The sequence below is a fragment of the Panthera pardus genome, unplaced genomic scaffold (genome assembly GCF_024362965.1).
Source record: "Panthera pardus isolate Hobbes unplaced genomic scaffold, ASM2436296v1 HiC_scaffold_8, whole genome shotgun sequence".
In the NCBI taxonomy this organism is placed as follows: domain Eukaryota; kingdom Metazoa; phylum Chordata; class Mammalia; order Carnivora; family Felidae; genus Panthera; species Panthera pardus.
The window spans coordinates 131,943,326-131,956,477 of NW_026527013.1; the positions used below are offsets into that span (position 1 = coordinate 131,943,326).

At 36.6% G+C, this 13,152-nt stretch overlaps 2 long non-coding RNA genes across 5 annotated transcripts in view; one reads left to right on the forward strand and one right to left on the reverse strand.

Annotated features, from left to right (window-relative positions):
* Nucleotides 1-10,652, forward strand: part of LOC109248398 (uncharacterized) — a 30,711-nt gene extending 20,059 nt beyond the window's left edge. For 3 of the 4 annotated variants that reach the window (XR_002072034.2, XR_002072032.2, XR_002072035.2), the window contains 3 exons: nucleotides 5,906-6,023; nucleotides 8,236-8,410; nucleotides 10,401-10,652. This is a non-coding gene — a long non-coding RNA (uncharacterized LOC109248398). Of the gene's footprint in view, nucleotides 1-205; nucleotides 343-5,905; nucleotides 6,024-8,235; nucleotides 8,411-10,400 lie in introns of all 4 variants that reach the window. The other variant, XR_002072033.2, reaches the window with a different exon arrangement.
* Nucleotides 2,376-13,152, reverse strand: part of LOC128775565 (uncharacterized) — a 32,037-nt gene continuing 21,260 nt past the window's right edge. The window contains exons 2-3 of the long non-coding RNA XR_008420352.1: nucleotides 7,432-7,487; nucleotides 2,376-2,494 (exon numbers count right to left, since the gene is read on the reverse strand). This is a non-coding gene — a long non-coding RNA (uncharacterized LOC128775565). The remainder of the gene's footprint in view (nucleotides 2,495-7,431; nucleotides 7,488-13,152) is intronic.

Consider the following 13,152-nt stretch of genomic DNA (forward strand, 5'->3'; position numbering starts at 1 on the left):
TCCCTCTTTTCTCTTATAATGTATAGGGTCTCTCATGTTTGATTTTCCCTGCATATGTCTCTACTATTCTGATTTCTCTAAAACTGGCTTATTCTGTTTCTGTGTAGATTCCATAACTTGAAAATGGTTTTAATGTTGCATTGTATTGGCATCATCCTTGGCTTATCATGAATCTTCACATTAAACCCTTACCTTTGTTCATAAGCCCCACAGTGCCACCATCCCAAATGATCACAAGAGAGCATCAAAATACTTCCGTTCTGGTCATTCCATTCCATTCATATCCAATCAACTGTACCCCAGGGATGGCCACTTGGCCTTGTGCATCTACTTCTGGATGCTGTGAGTAGAATGGGTTCTCTGTAAAAAGGTACAGGATGCTATGATGATGTGACTACTCAAATTCAAATCTCCATCATTCCTTAATTCTGAAAACAATTATCTGTCAACTTTAAACCTTCTATATGCTATAAGGTTTCACTTTGCCCACAAAATATGATTATATCTATTATTACGTTGGTAATGTTATAATTAATGATAATTAATTTCAAGATGGAATATCATCTCTAAGTTTATACCAATCCTAGATATATAACCTTGACTTCAGAAACCAACAAACCAGCCCGACAAAAAATAAAAAATACAATAGAGTTAAACACTCTCAATTCCAGATCTCTATTTTAGAGTCGTAAAACATTTTTTTGTCAAACCAAAAGCCTGTCTATAGTTGAGGGTAAGAGACAATATTAGTTAATGTTTATAAGTGCCAAATAAATTTTATTTTAATTTTTATATCTTTTAGGTGACAATCCAGCCATCTATAAATTATTTTTCATCACAAATTTTCTAAAAGCAAAGGTAACTTAAATGTATTTTAAAAGGCCTCTGACACTAGGTGGCACCAAATAGCCACAATTCATAGACTATCCTAAAACCAAAGGCGGGCTATCTAAGAACTATCATTCTTTGCTTCTAATTTATAAAAATTAAAAACAAATTATTTGTTCTTTTTTTAGAAAAAGCAGGAAAAACTAAATTTTTTTCTAAATAAATAAAATTTACTATGATTCCTTTTTAATAAGTTGAAATGTATTCATTCATGTAGCCTATTAATAAATTCATGGTAACATTATTCATTGGATTTCAAAATATGGTGTTGTGTTCTTCTACTAAATGATTTCAGAATTAGAAATACTCATTTTTTATTTTGTTTTAAAATATGTAAGATGGCCCATTCTAGACATGTGTGTGTGTGTGTTTAAGATCTAGTTTTGCTGAATGTAATCCCTGTCATTACAGAATGTGCCTTTATTTTAATAGTGATGTTCTCAGTCTAAGGATGCATTTGGATTATGATATAGGTGCTGTGGCAAGAGATGCTTCTCCCCACCTACACTTGTAAATTTCCCTCTATAATACAGGGCTCACCACACTACTTTAGGTTTTTGTCACCTCAAGGTTTGACTACTGCCATGTCCTCTACCTTGGTTGACAGAGGAAAAGCCCTGGAATATTCAGCTAGTACAGAATGTGACAGCTTGTCTGTTTAGCAATGCCAACCACACAGAGCACATTATACGGATGCTCTGTGCATAGCTCTGGCTTCCAACAGTCATTCTAGGTGTTCATTTTAATTTATAAAGCTCTCCATGGCCTAGGACTTGTAAGTAAGTTATATGACGTCCTCATTCCCTAGCCTGGCAGTTAAAGGAATTTACCAGGTTGTCCCAGATGGGATGATGAGCTCAAAGTTAGAGGTCCTGGACTCTACTACTCAATCTCATTTTCTGGCTTGAAAAGAACTCATTCTGCCAGTCTTCATGATCAGAATTTTTTGAAAATGTGGGTCCTTAATTTAGATTGTATAAATAGTGTTTACTTGTGTAGGAAGGAGACAGGGACTAGCAGAACACAGGGTCATTTCAGTTTTCTCTGCTGATGGAAATATTCTAGCAGTAGGTGTCTATTACAAAAATTATGAAAACTGAAATTAACAGAATAGCATAAAACCAGTTTAAATGTACCATAGTTCTTTCTGATTGTCATTCAGCAAAGGTTTGTTGAATGTTGAGTATGATTAAGATAAGAGATTGCAAGACACTGAGGCAGTTATATAAAACTACAGTTATTAAGTGGATAATTGTAACAAATATAAACAATAGGATTGAATGACAAGTTTTTTATTGGAATTACACAGTATGTTTCCAAGTAAGTTTTTGCTTTGGTAGAATATAAAATAAAGAAAAATGTAAATACCTCAAGATAATAAACTTGCCTATATTTCAAGCAACTAAAAAACCTGGTAACTGAATTCAGTATGGATAAGTAAAAATAAATTATCTTGAATATTTTTAACACATAATACATACATATTGTGTGTGCGTAATTTTCTCAATCAGAAACTACTGATTAGAAGAAAACAAGGGCTTAGCAGGTGTTCTATTTCAAATCTGTGCCTTTTTCAGGGGCATGCATTTCAAATTTCTTCTACATCCTGAAAAAGAAAAGCAGGTCAATTAGGGTATATTCTCCCGATCAGAATCTAGCATATCTGGGGAAGATTCATGATTTCCTACTTTTAAACATTAGTTAATTAAAAGGCTCTATCTACATTTACCATTTAAAAAAATAGGTTTTAAAATAATGGCTGGGGAAACAGCAGTAAGAGAAATGAAATGTTAATATGTACACACTTCCTTTAATTATACTAGAGCTATGTTTTCTTTAATCAGTGGTAGTGACAATAAACAGATATTTTTACTGCCAGTGAGAATGACTTTTACAAAGGTTAGAACTTTAAGATGGAAAGAAATTTTTGCATAAACAAAAGCAATGTGTATTTTAATAAATTTCGAATATTAAGTCTTTTAAGTTACTGTCCTACAAAAGAAGTCTACACCTACTCTAAAGCCCCTTCTGTTTCACCTGCTTCTATCATCTCTCCTTTCACTGTCTGTCATTACTTGTATTTTTCTCTTTTCTGAATCAAAAATAGCTTTCTATTTGGTTTCCTGATTTTCTTCAGCCAGAATGTCTTTCAGCAACTGCTTTTCCAGGAGTGATGGAAATGTACCCACAAGATACATCCTTGAACACTTCTGCCTCACGTTTGTTAGGGTTGCCCAGCTGATAGACTGTTAGGCTTCAGTTTGGACGTCGTCTGTTTCCACATAAAGCGGACACAGAAAAACTGATAATGAGTTTTCTTTTTCCACATAACTTTGGCTTTTCAGGGTCTTTTCTGGTTCTATACAAATTTTAGGATTGTTTGCTCTAGTTCTGTGAAGAATGCTGGTGTTAACGAGCATTGGTTTCAATGGCCACTGACCCCTCTCTAGAGCTACGTTATTAGAGATAATGTATTGCATGTGTATAAAAATGCAGGAAGCAACTGATGAAATTTGTTCTGTTGTGAAGTCTGTAGTCCCAGAAGCAAACCGTATACTTTACTACTATATTATACCTATAATGTGTAGAACCGCCTGATACTAAGACAGCTGCTAAAAGGCAGAGGGGGAATTTCACAAAAACATCATCTTGAATACATCACTTTCACATAGCCAAATATCTGTGCACTGTTGTTGACCCACTACAAAAATAACATGGATTTTGATTGAAAACATATCATTAAAAACATATCCAGAGATGGTTAAAGCAAATCCTCTTGGTTTTGTTTCATAAACTTCATTTCTAAGAATAATGGCTAATATTTTTAGAAAATTTACTCAATGTATCAGAAACCAGACTGAGCATCTTACCTCCGTTATCTATTATTATTTGCAAGATGCTATCAGTTGGGATTTATTACATACACAAATGTTGGCCAGCTCACACAGCTGAACTGTCTTAGATTTGAACCCAGACATTCAGATAAGAGAGGCTGTATTTTAAATCATTTCAAGATAGAGTTCTGTATTTAATAGCATAGCTTTCATACCAGTAATTAAGGTTTTTAACCAACAGGTAAAGCCTTATTTTTCATATTATTACTGTTCATCACTGTGAAAACCTCTTTTTCTGACTTCATTTTCATTTCATCTTAACTATTCCTTTTCTTTATGTAACAATTCATGAATATATCCTTATTGGAGAATATTTAAGCAGCAGGTATAAAAGATCAAAGTCCCTCTCACTTCTCCAGTCTGAGTTCCCATTTGAAAGACAACATATGTCAAAATTCTGTTGTAAGCCATTTCAATCCTGTTGCTGAGAACTAACACACATACATATAGAAATATTTTCTGAAAACCCAATTGTACCTTGCCCATTTCTCCTAGTACCCCTTCGATCACTGAACATAAATACCCATTCACAATAGAAATACCATTTTCATGTATTCTTAATTATACTATACCCATTCTTCCAATATTATTTTTAATAACTATGTCTTACATCTTCCTTGGGAATCTTCCACATTTTTTTCAGCTGTTTCTAACATTTCATCATTCGGACGCAACACATTTCAAATTCCTTACCTACTCAACAAACATATAGGGTGTCTTCACTTTTATTTTTCTATTATAAATCAGAAAGTGACATTCTAATACATATTACTCCTGTACACACAAGTGGGTCTTTGTTTCAAATATATTCATAGGGGGTATCTGGGTGGCTCAGTTGGTTGAGTGTCTGACTCTTGATTTTGACTCAGGTCATGATCCCAGAGTTGTGGGATCAAGCCCTGCGTCAGCCTCCAGTCTGCTTGAGATTCTCTCTCTCACCCTCTGCCTCTCTCCCCTACTTGTGTTTTCTCTCTCTCTCTAAAATAAAAATTAAATAAAAGAATAAAATAAAATAAAATAGGTTCCTAGAATGTTGGCCTAAGAGTATGTATATATATATATATATATATATATATATATATATATATATATACACATATGTATATATGTATAATATATACATATTATAATTTGTATTATGCATACATTAAGTTAAGAGGTTAAGGTAAAAATACAGACTTCCAGCTCATCTTTAAAATCAGAAGATCTGGCACGACCAAGTCTATATTCCTTAGTGGAATGATGTCAGCACACTTACATAAAGCAGGGCTATACCACCTACACGGAGTGTGCCTTCCCCCATCTGCCCTGAGATGGCCTGAGTTTCTCAATTCTATTTCCTCCAAAGCCCTGAGACAGTTTGACCACTGAGTTGACTACTCCTTAGCATATAAAATTTTAATCTAATATTTTAAATTAAAATTTCACCTTTTGTTTGCTTTCTCCATTAATCCAATGGGTCACCAAACACATTTAATTTGCAAAAGTGGAAAACATGGTATCATCAGATGATTCCTTCAAAGAATATATATACTTTTTAAAAATTTTTTTAATGCTTTTTATTTATTTTTGAGAAAGAGAGAGAGCATGAGCAGGGAAGGAACAGAGAGAGAGGAGGGAGACACAGAATCCAAAGTAGGCTCCAGGTTCTGAGCTGTCAGCACAGAGCCCAATGCTGGGCTCAGACTCTTGAACCAAGAGATCATGACCCGAGCCAAAGCTGGACTCTTAACAGACTGAGCCACCCAGGCGTCCCAAGAATATATATGCGTTAATCAATAGTTTAGAGCCACTTCTTTTGTGTTTTTCTGATGATACAAATTGTTTTGATGTATGACCAATATTTTATTGGGAACTTTTATTTCTATATATAACAAATGAATCAATTAAAACCAGATTCAACTGAAGATATTTGAATTAGACATTTTCACTGAAGTTGATGGAATATTTTAAACTTGACACTCATTTAAAATAACAAATACCAAAACTATTTTAACTGACACTTTAAAATCTCACAGACTGTTTGTTGTATACTAAATTATCTCCTTAATACCTTGAACAGTGACCTCCTTGAATTATAAGGTACTTTTCTACAAATGGTTTTATTTTGTTTTGTTTTGCAGTCTCCATTTCACAAAGGACAAGTGGCCACAACTGTGCTTTTCTGTGTCATGCAAGGCACAGGAATTTCCCTTATATCTGTCAACCAAAGTTGGCAGTTGGAGGAGAATTCTCTCAATGGTGGGTAAGGGTTACTGCTGGGGGTGCAGAGGGAATTCCTCTGTCTCTGGGTGAAGAGAATCTCTATGGCTAGAGAATAGCTCCCTGTAGCCTAAACAAAAGGAAGACCTGATCAGTGGAATCAAGGATAGATATGTTCATTTCTTTCCATGTTCTCCTTTTCCTATCGTATGTGAATTCTTATTAAGAAGACAAATATAAAATTCTAAGCAATTAAATTTTTATGCAAGAATTATGAGTTAGCAATTCCATGTATACAGTCATCATCATCTCTGCCTCAATAATTTCTCATGGCCCTTTTGAATTCATTACTTTCAAATATCCAGTAGCATCTCCAGTGTGCCAGAGGCTGTACTAAGTGCCAGTTACAAAAGGGTGAGGGAGGCAGACTAGACCTCTGCCATCATGCGACTTACATTCAACAAGAGAGAGAAATAATAAGCACATATATACTTGTTGAACTAATTAACTAGCTAACTAATGAAGAAGATACTTCTGATAATGATAGGGTGCTACCGAGCCCAGCAAAGGGCGTGAGAAGATGAGATGATGTAGGGAGTGGAAATACAAATTAACACTTTGAAAATTATTTTACTTAGCTCATTTTTTACAGAACCATCCTTAATTATAGGCACCTTAACTCTATATGGATTTTTGTTAAGTAGAATGCACTTATACAAAAGAAATAGGATAGTGAAGGGTTGGAAGAAGATGCCCTATAAGGAATGGCTCAAAGATAGGCTGATATTTGGATTATAAAAGAAAATTGTGCAAAGAGAAGCATGGCACCTAGGTTTAGATAATTTGGAAAGTTGTCACCAAATAAAAGGAACAGAACAATTTTATGTTTCATATAGGAAGAACTAGACTAGGAATAATAAGAGAAAAGACAAAATTCATATGTATTGGACCTTCACTATGTACCCAGAACTGTATGCTGTTTTACAAATATTTAATATTATTATGATTCTTTTGATATTTTTTCTTTTATTCCTTTTTATCAGAGCGCCGAGTTCCATGAAGTTAAAAAACACACTCAGATTCCCACAGATAGAGAATGGTGAAGCTGGAATTTGGCCTTGAACCTTTCCCAAAGCTAACGTTCTTTCCTCTGACACCTCTGCTCCTTCCTGGTTTTGGCTTAATATAAAACAGAACTTTCTAACATCTAAAACTGCCCCACCTGGTGAAGTACTGGACTTCCCATTACTGAACCGTCACTGAAGAGGTACTTGGGTGAGATTCTTGCACTGTGTGGAAAGCTACCCGTAAGGGCTCCTACAATCCTTAGAGACTGCAATTTGCACTAACTGAATTAGGAAGTCATAGTCTCTAGCACCCTCCTCTCCAATTGGTAGGAACTATACACATCAGCACAGTTTACTTCACAGGATTAGCAAATCATCACCTGTAAGAGATCTGGTCCCTGCAGGATTTGGAAGCCTGTTCCAGAAGTGGGAAACCCTGAAACAGAATGAGACGACTGTATTAGACACCAAAGGGAAGTGGGCTAGCCCCGTAGAAAAACCGTACCTAGTCCACAGTTTTGACTAGGACCAGATTGCAAAACACCTTCCCAATTCTGGTATGGTTTTCATTTTCTGAGGTTGTAATTACCTGGTGAAATTGGGTCTAAATATTGGAGACCCAGCAAGAATGAAAAAAATACTTTGTAATATCAGGGATTTTTGTTTAGACATTTTTGGTAAACACCTCCTCAAATAGGACACAAACAGGACATTTCACATTTCACATTGCTTTTATCTATCAGTAATGACTGGCATTTCCACCTCCATTAAAATTATCAAAAAGCCATAATACCTTCAGTGTAATAACTGGTTCTTTTGAGTTGACAAAACTTACCACATACCCTTTAAGTCTTAGTTTTAAGTCTGTGGTGAGTTTTTAATTCAAACTAAACCTAAAGTTTTAAAGCCATTTAAAAAACCCAACTGTGGAATCTAACACTCAGTGTTCAGTGGTTAAGAACTTCATAGTTTGATTTTGTGCTATATGGACGCATACGTATCTCTTTTTATTGGTGTTAAATGTATAGGCCATCAATGTCCTCCACTGACTATTTTCAACATGTTACTGAATTGTTTCAAAGAAGAGACTAATCAGCTTTTGCTCCATATTTTATGATTTTTATAGAATTTTTAGCTTAATTAAGTTGTAATTGAATTTTATTTACTTACGTTCTGTTTTGCAGGATTAAATAATCCTAGTTGCCACAGTTTCTCATTATTGCATCCATGAGTCCTGCTTTACCTTCAAACACAGTTTGGCCTTCATTGGCCCTCTTAATTACATATTTGAAGTAAGACAGGTGACACTGAAGTTGGGACTCACTTAGCTAATGAGATTGGACTAAATCATGGCCCAGGGTAAGTTGGTTTGCTAATTTCTTAGAATTACTAGTGCTAGTCTGGAAACTTTAAGAGTGATGTAAAAGAGGCAAAATTAAGGTAGTTTGCCTTTAGTTCCACTTGAGTTTGGGAACCTGGCATTAAAGAGGCCAACCAGAATCCAAATGAATATTAATTTAACAATTAATGAGCAGAATACAGAATGCGGTAGGGAGGGGGGCATCTTCAGAAAGGCTATCAGTGCATTTTTGTACTTTCCACCATTCTCCAAACTTTAATTTGTGGAGACATGTTTCATCACATTTTCAAATTAGCCTAGATTCTATAAATTTTTCTTTTTCATTAATTTTGCCTGCAAGGTATATACAGCTGCCAAATATTTCATGTAATAATTTTATATCACCAATTCACATATAATAAAAGAAAAATAGCATTCTTCTCATCCAAGCACATGCACACACACACACACACACACATATATCTAGTGATTTAGCAAAAAATGTTTTGCAAGGACTATTAGCCATGTATCATGTTGAAATTATTAAAATATAATAAAATAATGTTCTATTATTAATATGTATACTAATAATAAAAGGCTAACTCTACATGTATGAAAAATAAAGTCATATTACCATCGTCAAATATGCAGGTGATTTTACCAATAAAAGCAGTATAAATATAAGTAGCATAATGCAAGAAACATCATTACCATTCATTAAATCAACAAATATTTATATTTTTCCTAGATGTTCTGTTAGGATATGGGAACATACTGATGAATAAAACTGTTCCTGCAATTGAAAATCTCACCTTCCAGCAGAGAAAGAGACATAAACAGATGATTTTTAAAACAATGTGCTATTATGGCTCTCAAAGAGTGGTCTGCAGACCAGCATCAGTAGCATCCCCTAGGAACTTAGACTTGCAAATTCTGTTTGCACTGCAGACCTACTGAATCAGAATCTCTCCACAGGATATTGATAAAGTTTGAGAACCACCTTGCTACATTTTTACGTAATCCATAGTGAGTAAAATATATGAATACAGATGCTGTTGCTTAGGGGACCCTTAAAAGTGTGACACAGAGAGTATCAAGTCTCTCAAATAATGATGATCTATTTTCAGCTCTTTCCTCTGGCGGGATGAGACTTTTTCTGATAATGGGAATGTAAGAGATATCTTAAAGTAGGGTACAGAGATGCCCAATCAGAAGATGCCCTTCCAAGATGGGTAGGTGATTGGAACCAGAAAGCATATATCTTGCTGTGCTCCCTTGACCTAGTTACTTACCTGGGTTTATAAAAATGAACTTGGGAACTTTCAGCAGTGCATAAATGGACTGAATCTAAATACCTCCTGAGGCACAAAATGCCAATAAGAACTGTTCTGTCTCACAACAAGACAGACAGAGACCACAGGTGGTGATGGTGAAGATGCCCCAGAGAGAAGGCCCAACACTTCAGTGTCAAGTCAGACTAATGCCAATAGTCCCCAGAGGCCACAAATGGACCTTGACAGGAACAGACACATATTCTGAACCTGGCTTTGCTTACCTGGTGGTAGATGCAAGTCCTCAGGGTAATATAGAAAGAACCCAACAGAAAATTCTGCACCATTTTGGGCCGAGTCACATTTCTTCAGACCTAGAAGCACACTTTAAGGCCCATAAGTGTCCAATAACGGGCAAAGAAATGTCATCCTTCAAGTGATGGTTTGATAGAAAATTAGAAAGGGTAACTGAAATATTTGTTTTCTGAAATGGGGGGCAGGTAAAGACCTAAAGGGCAGGCTTACACAACTTCACAAGTGTGTGCTCACACTCAGTAGGAGGGAAGGTTAAGAGAGGATCTCCATTAGATTCCTCAGCTTTCTAAAGGATATGAGGAAGAGGAGGTGGGGAGGACACTAGCAGGACTATATAATCCTTCCCACAGGAGGAGGGTATTGGGATGATGATACTTTTCTTATTCTCCCCCCAAAGTACTTCGACTTTCCTTTTTCCTACCAGATGCAGTAGTAAACCAGGGCTGTCGCTGTGGGCACTGGAAAGAGCGATGATCCTTCAGTAAGAAACTGGAACTATACCTTTGAAAATTTATGTCAGGGGGCGCCTGGGTGGCTCAGGTGGTTGGGCATCCAACTTCGGCTCAGGTCACGATCTCGCGGCCTGTGAGTTCGAGCCCCGCGTCAGGCTCTGTGCTGACTGCTCAGAGCCTGGAGCCTGCTTCGGATTCTGTGTCTCCCTCTCTCTCCGACCCCACCCCCCCCCCCCACCCCCGTTCATGCTCTGTCTCTCTCTGTCTCAAAAATAAACATTTAAAAAATTTTAAAAAAATAAAATTTATGTCAGAATTTCTAGGGCTTGATGAGGTGAACTTTGCATTTATCCCATCAGACAAAACTGGGTTGACAGTCAACTGGGTTGACTAGTGGTCAAGATAGCCCATTAGTTCTGTCCTTACTCTATATGAAAAGAAGTAGGCTGAGCAGGAGGCACTTGTTGGACTAAGATGGCCAGTATTGCTTCTGCAATCTGGACTGGCATCATGGCTGAACTTAACATCCTTCCCAAAGGTGAAAAAATTTAGATTTGAATTTAGTACAAAAGGAAAAGTAGTCACTAAGAGAATGAACAAATGGATTATTCAATGAGGAAAATCCAATATTATATTGCTTCCTCAAAAGGCTCATAGCAAGAGATGATATCATCTCCTAATTTAATTATGCCAAATATCTGAAAGGGTGAAGCCACTTCTGCTTTCGGAATCTTGTAAGAGTGAATAGAAGCCTGCAAACCTGAGTGGCATCTCAGGGAGATGGGAGACATTTTGGTCATACAATATATAATGATGGACTGGACTAATTGTTAATGACTGAGTAGTAGTCCAGTATTGTGCTAATATCTCTTGACCAGTGTTTTCAGTTTATATCTACTACCGTCCCGTGAAATGTTGTGACACTGGCACTGTTGGTAGGATTGTAGTCCTGATATTGATGGTCAAGGGTGTTGGGAAACTAGTTAAAGCCTCCTCAGCATGTAATACTTGTGGAAAATGACTGGCCTGAGAGAGAACTGCATTTAGCTAACCATCAGCAAATTCCTACCCTAAATTGTTCTACACAAATTCATCACAAGATAAAAATAGTGGTAAATCTAAGGACAAAAATATGAAAATGTATGTAATGGCTTTATAAGATGGATTAACTTTTTCTTAAAATTTATCCTTACCCCCACATCATCTCCTCCAAATGTTAGGCATATTTATAATGATACTATTGCTGTGTCTGCTATATTAAATGTAGATGCCCAGACAAAAATAATTGTTTTGTTTTAAGACAGCTGTGGCCAAATGCTGGTTGTGACCTGTGTGGTAAAGAATTTGGCATGGCCTGAAGGTCGGGCCTTTGCCTTCAGTTCCTAGGAAGTAATCTATGTCATAAGTGATAGAAGTGTCCTTGTTTAGTGTGGGGACTGGCCACACTGGATCTTAATGTGTGGTCTAGGGCACAAACAACATCCTAGGGTGCAGGCTGGCCATGCCAGAAAGGCCAGCAACGTAACTGAGAGTAGGGGCTTTGGATCACACAGTATCAATTAGCCTCGAGACCGAAGTCTAGCACATGGGAAAACAATCAAACAATCTATGAATCATACCTACAGAATGAAGTCCCGATAAAGATTTTGAACACCAAAGCTTGTCTAAGCTTTCCTGGTTGACAATGCTTCATGTATATTGTCACACATCAGTGCTGGGACAGTAATATATCTTGATTCCATGGGGAGAGGACAGTGAGGGCTTCATATCTGGAAACTTACTGGACTCTGCTCTATGTGTCTCTTCCTTTGACTGATTTTAATACTTTCAATCCATATTATTTTTCTACGATAAACTGTAACTAAGAGTGTAACAGTTTTTGGTGAGTTCCATTAGTACTTCTAGTGAATTATCAAAACTGAGGGGTGCCCGGGTGGCTCTGTCAGTTAAGTGTCCAACTTGGGCTCAGGTCATGATCTTGTTGTTCGTGAGTTCAAGCCCCATATGGGGCGCTACACTGTGCAGAGCTTGCTTGGGATTCTCTCTCTCTCCCCCTCCCTCCCTCTTTCTTTCTTTCTTTCTTTCTTTCTTTCTCTCTCTCTCTCTCTCTGTCCCTCCCCCACTTGCACTCTCTCTCTCTCAAAAATAAATAAACTTTGAAAAAAACTGAGAGCGACATTGGGAACACACTGATCATATATTTGGTGTTAGAAATGAAGGTAGCCTTGGAAACAGTGCCCTCTAATTGTACAGTTGGCTTTACCTCCTCAGAATTCTTTATTTTTTGTGATTATTTATGATAAATGTATGAAATTTTCATGGTACATTGTGAGATCGGTGACTTTAAAATCCTAAGTAAAAGATCACATTGAGGCATTTATATAGGGGTATTTGGCCTGTATAGAACTTACCAAAAAAACCAAACCAAACAAACAAAAAAACCCACCAGCATAAAGATTCATGGCGTAGCCTGGAGTCAACAAGGCTAGGAAGCAGTCGCTCTTCTAGAATTTTGTCTGAGCATACTCTGTACCGGTAGAGCAAAGAAAAAAAGAGCTGGAAACCCAGAGGATATACAATTATGCTTGAGGGACTTCATTGGGAGCTTTCCAGGGTTATAATGACATTTATGACATTTATGTGTGCATGCATGTTTGTCCATTCAAATGGCAATTCTATGCCAGAAGATAAGTTATATGTGGAGTCCTAGGATCTGGTTTTGAT